Raw genomic sequence first — 8926 nt, 5'->3', positions numbered from 1 at the left:
TTGCCTGGTCAGGAATGGGGTAAAATCTTCCGGTCTTAAAGCGGTTAAAAATACGATCATTGAGAATTTTTTTGTCAAAGACATGTAGCTAAATACATTTTGGCGTAAATATATGACAAAAATTGAATATATTGGATATTTTTTAACTGTCAAAGTAGAAAAATATTGATATTTTTTTAAAAAATTGTTGCTTTTTTTAATTAATATCGCAAAAAATTAAAAGCGCAGAGGTGATCAAATACCACCAAAAGAAAGCGCTGTTTGTGGGGAAAAAAAGACGTAAATTTTGTTTATGTACAGCGTTGCATGACCGCGCAATTGTCAGTTAAAGTCGCACAGTGCCGAATTGCAAAAAGTGGCCTGGACGTAAAGCAGGAAAATCCCCCGGTCCTAAAGTGGTTAAGGTGCACTTAGCTGAGGTCAGAGCACTTGCTTTGCCTGTTTTGCCCCTCCTGGCCATCCATAAATTGGCTAAAGCAGCCCCCCCCCCAACATTCGCCATACACATTGGTAAGGAATTTTCTGCTCTCCTGCAAGTCGCACGTACTCCTCTGAATTATAAATTACATTTGCATCCATTTTAAATAGATCACAAGCTCAGTTTATCTCAAACTTTCAAACTCCCGTGTAACAATAGAGGCTGAGTTAAGATGCCTTCCGCAAGGATTACAGGTCTGGGGGGGTCAGACAATTATGATGTTTAGCTTGTCTCATAACAACTCGAAGATTATTAGATACAAGTATTTCAAGGTAACTTGGTTTATCAGCCCAGATGATGCCGCACAGCTGAGCGTTCCGCCTGCATATGCATGGAACAGATAATTGTATTTACTGTTTACGATAAGTTGAAGGAGCAGCTGATTGACAGGGCAATTTGTCATTCAAAAGCAGACTTTACAGGAATCCTCCTCTGCATTATTAAAAGTGAAATTGAACCTTTTTCTCCAAATTAAAAAAAAAAAAAGAGTCGCTTCCAGTACATTTTATTTGAACAGTTTATGGTGAGAAGGGCTAAAAGAAACCAAAAAGTCCTTCCTTAATTTAGTGTGAAGCGCAGCCAAACCAACAGAAGGTATCTGCACAAATCTGAATAAAAAGGGTTTATTCCTTATCTCAAGCCTTTTTAAATTATTCCTTTATGCCCCTGGGGCCAACTGAACATCCAGAACCTCTGGCCTACTCTGCAGTATGGATGCAGCCTCATATCATAAAACCATTTGTTCCAAACTGCACACAGATGTTTTATTATTATTATTATACAGGATTTAAAGAGCGCCAACAGTTTGTGGCAAGCTTTACAAGATTAGGTGAGACAGTACAGTTACAATCCAGTCCAATACAGAAGGGTTCAGAGGGGCCTGTTTGCGAAAGCTTACAGTCGAAAGGGAGAGGCAGTGATTCAAGAGAAGGTAATGACTAATGCCTCGTACACACGCATCGATTATTGGCCGGGAATTTTCGGCCAACGTCCAATCTGCCGATTTTCGGCTTGTTAGTATGATGCTTCCGACAACCGACTCCGACTTTTCAGCCGAATAAAATCTGGTGTGCATGCTATAAAATTTTTGTTGGCCGTCAACACAACGGCCGATTTTCCGTCAGTCAGTACAGATTTCGGCAGACAAAAATCTGATGAGCAAGACTGGGCATGCTCAGAGAAGAAAAAACACACGGAAAGTAAACCAGCACATGACATCACTTCTGAAGTAGATTTTTGTTGGCCGAGAAAATTCATGTGCAGTCTAGGCACATTCCAACCAACAAAGCACAACTCTGGACAAAAGTCGGACGATCGGTCGGCCGATAATCGTTGCGTGTGTACGAGGCATAAGAAAAGGGGGGAAGGTGAGTTGATGGAGAAAGTAACATTTCAATTTTTAGGTAGAGGTGGAATGGGCTTACCTAAAAGGACGATTGCTCAGAGTAGGAGATGGCAAAACAGATTGGGGTGAGGAGTTCCAGCGGATGGAAGAAAGTCCTGGATATGAGTGTGGTAGGAGGTTATGATGGAGTTACAGAGAAGGAGGTCTTGAAGAATGAAGAGGACAGTTAAGGTGATTTTTTTTGAGATAAGGTTAGTGATGTAACTTGGGGCAGAGTTGTGGATGGCTTGTTGGCCTTTAGGGATGATCGAACGGTTCGGGTTGACCATTGGTTCGACCGGAACATTGACTGTTCGAGGTTCGGCCGAATTACGAACTTTTTGCTGGAAAAAGTTCGGAATTTGGCAACCAGAACCGACCAAAATGCAATGGGACAGGAACTGGGCTTTAAAAGCCCGTGATTGGACCAGAACCATCAGTAAAAGCCAATTGAGGGGGCAGGAGAAAACTAGGAATGGGATTGGAGTGACTAGGGGGTCCAGAGGCCAATCATTAGTGAATACGTCCCCCAGTATATAAGATAGCCCCGCCAAATCTCTACCATTTTAATACAGGGATGTGAAAGAGAGTGGAAGCAGTTCTGTTACTTCTGCTCTCAAAGTGTCATTTAGCAATTATTAGTGTGAGTAAAGGGTTATCTAGTGTAGTTAGGGTACTATTTTCCACTATAGTTAGATTTAATAATCTAGTTTCTGTAGGGAAAGTGTTAAGTGTAAGGGGACCGTAGTGTAGTGTAGGGTTAACTGACTCTGACTGCTATGGCAGGGTGACAAAACCCTTCCATGTCAGGGTGACCGCTATAGAGAAAAAATTGTTTCTCTTAGAACACTTATAGAACCGGATAGTGGCTTCGCCCCTGTCACCCTGCTTTTTGCTGCAGGCGTTTATAGGGCTTTTTTGAGGACATGTTTGGAGTCAGGCATGACATCTGAACTTCTGTGTAGGGGTATATATACACACACACATGTATGTATATATACACATATATAGGTGTGAAAGTAGCAGAAACCTGTGCTTGCGCTAATGAAATAATTAACACCCATATGGCTTCTCTGCTATAACACCTATATGTGTGTATGTGTATAAATACATATAAGTGTGTGTGTATATATACCCCTATACAGAAGTTCAGATGTTTTGCCTGCCTCCAAAGACCCCTTAAAAAATGCCCAAAAAAAACACCTGCTGCAAAAACACACCTGGGCGTTTTTGTAGCTGGCTTTTTTTGGGCATTTTTTGGGCGTCTTTTGAGGCAGGCATAACATCAGAACTTCAATGCCTGTTAATTATTTCATTAGCGCAAGCATAGGTTTCTGCTACTTTCACACCTATATATGTGTATGTGTATATATACATACATGTGTGTGTGTGTGTGTGTGTGTGTATATACCCCTACACAGAAGTTCTGATGTTATGCCTGCCTCCAAAGACGCCCAAAAAATGCCCAAAAAAACTCAGTTACAAAAACGCCCAGGTGTGTTTTTGCAGCAGGCGTTTTTTTTGGGCATTTTTTAGGGGGTCTTTGGAGGCAGGCAAAACATCTGAACTTCTGTATAGGGGTATATATACACACACACTTATATGTATTTATACACATACACACATATAGGTGTTATAGCAGAGAAGCCATATGGGTGTTAATTATTTCATTAGCGCAAGCATAGGTTTCTGCTACTTTCACACCTATATATGTGTATGTGTATATATACATACATGTGTGTGTGTATATATACCCCTACACAGAAGTTCTGATGCCATGCCTGACTCCAAACATGTCCTCAAAAAAGCCCAATAAAACGCCTGCCTACAAAAACCAGGGTGTAAAAGTAGCAAAACTACTAACCTGTTCTGTATTAATTCTAATACAAACAAACTTTTTTTTTTCTGGTTCTGGACATGCTACAGAGCTGAAACTTCACAGGTACACTTTTTTAGACCCCCCAGACACTAAATCCAAAGAAATCTCATTTTTTTTTCAATAATTTTTTCAATAATTGGCTCTCTATCAAAAATGACAATTTTTAAGACCTTTTTTTTGTGTGATTAATAGTCCCTGGGGCATGACCCAGAACCCTAGGCACTTTTTAGGGGCATTTATTGGGTTTCAGGGCTTCAAAATGGTGTTTTTTGATTACCGAAGTTCGGGTCCCATTGATTTCAATGGGGTTCTGAAATCCGGGCCGAACTTTCGGGAAGTTCGGGTGTTCTGGTCGAACCGAACTTTTGAAAAGTTCGATCATCCCTATTGGCCATCATTAGTGCATTGCATGGAAACTATGGCTCCTATGTAGTATATAGAGTAGAGCAGTGGACTCCAAATTGCAGCCTGAGGGGAGAATGTGACCCTTTGCTTGCCTTTATCAAGGCCTGGGGGCACTTTTCCTCACAGTGATACGAGGCACTAATTCTCCCACTGACATCAACCATTCCTTCCATTGACACCACCAATGAGGCACTATTCTTCCCACTGAAAACAATTGGTCATTACTCCTCACACTGACACCAAGAATGAGGCACTATTCCTCACACTGACACCAACAATGGGGCACTATTCCTCCTATTGATGCCAACAATGGGGCAGTGTTCCTCCTACTGACACCAACAATGGGGCACTATTCCTCCTACTGACACCAACAACGGGGCACTATTCCTCACACTGACACCCACAATGGGGCACTATTCCTCACACTGACACCAACAATGGGGCACTATTCCTCACACTGACATTAACAATGGGGCACTATTCCTCACACTGACACCAACAATGGGGCACTATTCCTCCCACTGACATTAACAATGAGGCACTATTCCTCACACTGACACCAACAATGGGGCACTATTCCTCCCATTGATGCCAACAATGGGGCACTATTCCTCACACTGACAACAACAATGGGGCACTATTCCTCCCATTGATGCCAACAATGGGGCACTATTCCTCCTACTGACACCAACAATGGGGCGCTATTCCTCACACTGACACCAACAATGGGGCACTATTCCTCCCACTGACACCAACAATGGGGCACTATTCCTCACACTGACACCAACAATGGGGCACTATTCCTCACACTGACATCAACAATGGGGCACTGTTCCTCACACTGACATCAACAATGGGGCACTATTCCTCACACTGACATTAACAATGGGGCAGTATTCCTCCTACTGACACCAACAATGGGGCACTATTCCTCTCATTGATGCCAACAATGGGGACTATTCCTCCTACTGACACCAACAATGGGGCACTATTCCTCACACTGACACCAACAATGGGGCACTATTCCTCACACTGACAACAACAATGGGGCACTATTCCTCACACTGACACCAACAATGGGGCACTATTCCTCCCATTGATGCCAACAATGGGGCACTATTCTTCCTACTGACACCAACAATGGGGCACTATTCCTCCCACTGACAACAACAATGGGGCACTATTTCTCACACTGACACCAACAATGGGGCACTATTCCTCACACTGACACCAACAATGAGGCACTATTCCTCACATTGACACCAACAATGGGGCACTATTCCTCACACTGACATTAACAATGGGGCAGTATTCCTCCTACTGACACCAACAATTGGGCACTATTCCTCACACTGACACCAACAATGGGGCACTATTCCTCACACTGACACCAACAATGAGGCACTATTCCTCCCATTGATGCCAACAATGGAGCAGTATTCCTCCTACTAACACCAAAAATGGGGCACTATTTCTCACACTGACACCAACAATGGGGCACTATTCTTCCCATTGATGCCAACAATGGGGCACTATTCCTCACACTGACAACAACAATGGGGCACTATTCCTCACACTGACACCAACAATGGGGCACTATTCCTCCCATTGATGCCAACAATGGGGCACTATTCTTCCTACTGACACCGACAATGGGGCACTATTCCTCCCACTGACAACAACAATGGGGCACTATTTCTCACACTGACACCAACAATGGGGCACTATTCCTCACACTGACACCAACAATGAGGCACTATTCCTCCTACTGACACCAACAATGGGGCACTATTACTGCCACTGACATTAACAATGTGGCACATTTCCTCCCTCTGATAAAAACAATTGGGCACTATTCCTCCTCCTACTGACCACAGGCATTATGTGATCTTTGTATTACCACTGACCACTAAAGCCTCGTACACACGCAACGAATTTCCGCCGACCGGTCGTTCGTCTTTTGTCCAGAGTGCGTGTCTGTTGGTTGGAATGTGCTTTAGACTGCACACGAATTTTGTTGTCCGACAGAATTATACTTCAGAAGTGATGTCATGTGTTGGTTTGCTTTCATCTCTGAGCATGCCCAGTCTTGCTCATAAGATTTTTCCCTGCCGAAATCTGTACCGACTGCACGAAAATCGGACGTGTTTTGACGGTGGACAAAAATTTTATAGCCTGCACACCAGATTTTTTTCGGCCGAAAAGTCGGAGTCAGTTGTTCGAGAGCACCATACTAACAAGCCAAAAATCGGCAGATCGGTCGTCAGACGGAAATTCCCGGCCGAATTTCGACTCGTGTGTACGGGCCTTAAGTCTGAAACATTACTATACCATGTGTAGTGAAAAAAAGTCTAAATCATTGTTCACTCTCCCTGATGATGGGGCATTTTCTTCTCCCACTGATATCGGGGCATTTTCTTTTCCCACTGGCCACATTCCGGTCCTTCTTAAGTCCAAAGAACAGTAAACTGGTTCTTTGTTTAGAATGTTTGGAGACCCCTGAAGTGGTGTTAAGGAAGAAATTAGAATGGTAGCAGCAAGTCTTACAAGCATCACAATTCCCAGTAATAATGGGGTCTATTTCTCATTTTAGGATAGAGGGCAGAGAGAAGGGTTGCTTGGTTTCTTTTAATTTCAATGGTTTTTATTGAATTTTCCAAAGAAGAGTACGAAGTATATTAAAAACAATGTGTTTACAGAAAACAAAATGTCTTTTCACTTATCACAGAACAGTAGGTCCTTTGCTTCAGGAAGAGGAATGTATATCCTACCTTTATGAAATCCGAGTACCAAGCCCTCTCATAATCTTTCTCATTTTGTTAGAGGGGCATTTAAGGCAGCAGAAGGTTCTAAGGTAGATATACTTCCAGAGTAAGATCCATGTGTAAGGTGGAAGGTGAGCTTCCATTTTTAACGTTATGTTATAGGTTAATAAACAGTACTGTACCCATTAAACCAGGAGCACCAATCCAAGTCCGCTTGATGGGGGTTGCTAAAGTTCGAAGTGAACATTAGTTCAAATGTAATATGAGTGTACACTATGGGGATAATCACGTCAGGAATGGTTTGTGAGAGCGCCAGTTACGTGTTATTTTCAACCTAGCTGCGAGGAGGATGTGGGTGATCACTTTTTGGGAATGACATGGAAATTCTTTAATGCCAATGTTGAGTAAGGCCAGTTCAGATGTGAGGCTGCAGGGTGAGCCGGCAATAACTCTGATCAGTTAGGACACCGCAAGCCAATATTCATCGAATCTGGGACATCCCCAAAGGATGTGTAAAATAAAACCTAGCTGGCCGCACCGTCTCCAGCAGGTAGATGGCGCAGATGGGTCAATGTTGTGCAATTGGGTTGGGGTGACATACCATCTGAGGGTGATTTTAAAAAGAAGCTCCCAGAGATTTTCAGAGCGGGTAGATTTATTGATATATTTAATTGCATCTAGCCATTGGTGTTCTGTAAATGACTTCCCTATATCAGCTTCCCATGTGTTTAGTTAGTCCAACGCATTTCATCATTGATAACATGACTTCATAAGGGGGGTGATTTGTGGTGATCTTGCTGTAGTACACCAGTATATCTGAACTAAAATACAGTGCATCCGGAAAGTAGTCACAGCGCTTCACTTTTTCCACATTTTGTTATGTTACAGCCTTATTTCAAAATGGATTAAATTCATTATTTTCCACAAACTTTTACAAACAATACCCCATAAAGACAACGAGAAAGAAGTTTGTTTGAAACAGTTGTTAAAAATAAAAAAGGAACAACTACATTATTATTCACAGCCTTTACCAGGACACTCAAAATTAAGCTCAAGTGCATCCTGTTTGCACTAATCATCCTTGAGATTTTTCTATGACTTGATTGGAGTCCACCTGTGGTATATTCAGTTGATTGAACATGATTTGGAAAGGCACACACCTGTCTATATAAGGTCCCACAGTTAACAGTGCATGTCAGAGCACAAACCAAGCCACGAAGTCCAAGAAATTGTCTTAAGACCTCTGAGACAGGATTGTATTGAGGCACAGATCTGGGAAAGGGCGCAGAAAAAGTGTCTGCAGCATTTAAGGTGCCAATGAGCACAGTAGCCTCCATCGTAGAATGAAGAAGTTTGGAACCACCAGAACTCTTCCTAGAATGGGCCGTCTGGCTAAACTGAGCGATCGGGGGAGAAGGGCCTTAGTCAGGGAGGTGACCATAAACCCTATGGTCACTTTGATAGAGCTCCAGCGTTTCTTTGTGGAGTGAGGAGAACCTTCCAGAAGAATAACCATTTCTGCAGCACTCCATCAATCAGGCCTGTATGGTAGAGTGGCCAGACAAAAGCCACTCCTGTGTAAAAGGCACATGACAGCCCGTCTGGAGTTTGCCACAATGGCACCTGAAGGACTCTCAGACCATGAGAAAAAAAATTCTCTGGTCTGATGAAACAAAGATTGAACTCTTTTGCCTGAATGGCAAGCGCCATGTCTGGAGAAAACTAGTCACCGCTCATCACCTGGCCAGTACCATCCCTACAGTGAAGCATGGTGGTGGCAGAATCATGCTGTGGGGATGTTTTTTAGTGGCAGGAACTGGGAGACTAGTCTGGATCAAGGGAAAGATGAATGCAGCAATGTACAGAGTCACCCTTGATGAAAATCTGCTCCAGAGCGCTCTGGACCTCAGACTGGGGCAAAGGTTCATCTTCCAACAGGACAACGACCCTAAGCACACAGCCAAGATAACAAAGGAGTGGCTATGGGACAATTCTGTGAATTTCTTTGAGTGGCC

The sequence above is a fragment of the Pelophylax lessonae genome (assembly GCF_965119305.1).
Source record: "Pelophylax lessonae genome assembly, chromosome: 13".
NCBI classification, from domain to species: domain Eukaryota; kingdom Metazoa; phylum Chordata; class Amphibia; order Anura; family Ranidae; genus Pelophylax; species Pelophylax lessonae.
This window is presented reverse-complemented; position numbering follows the sequence as displayed.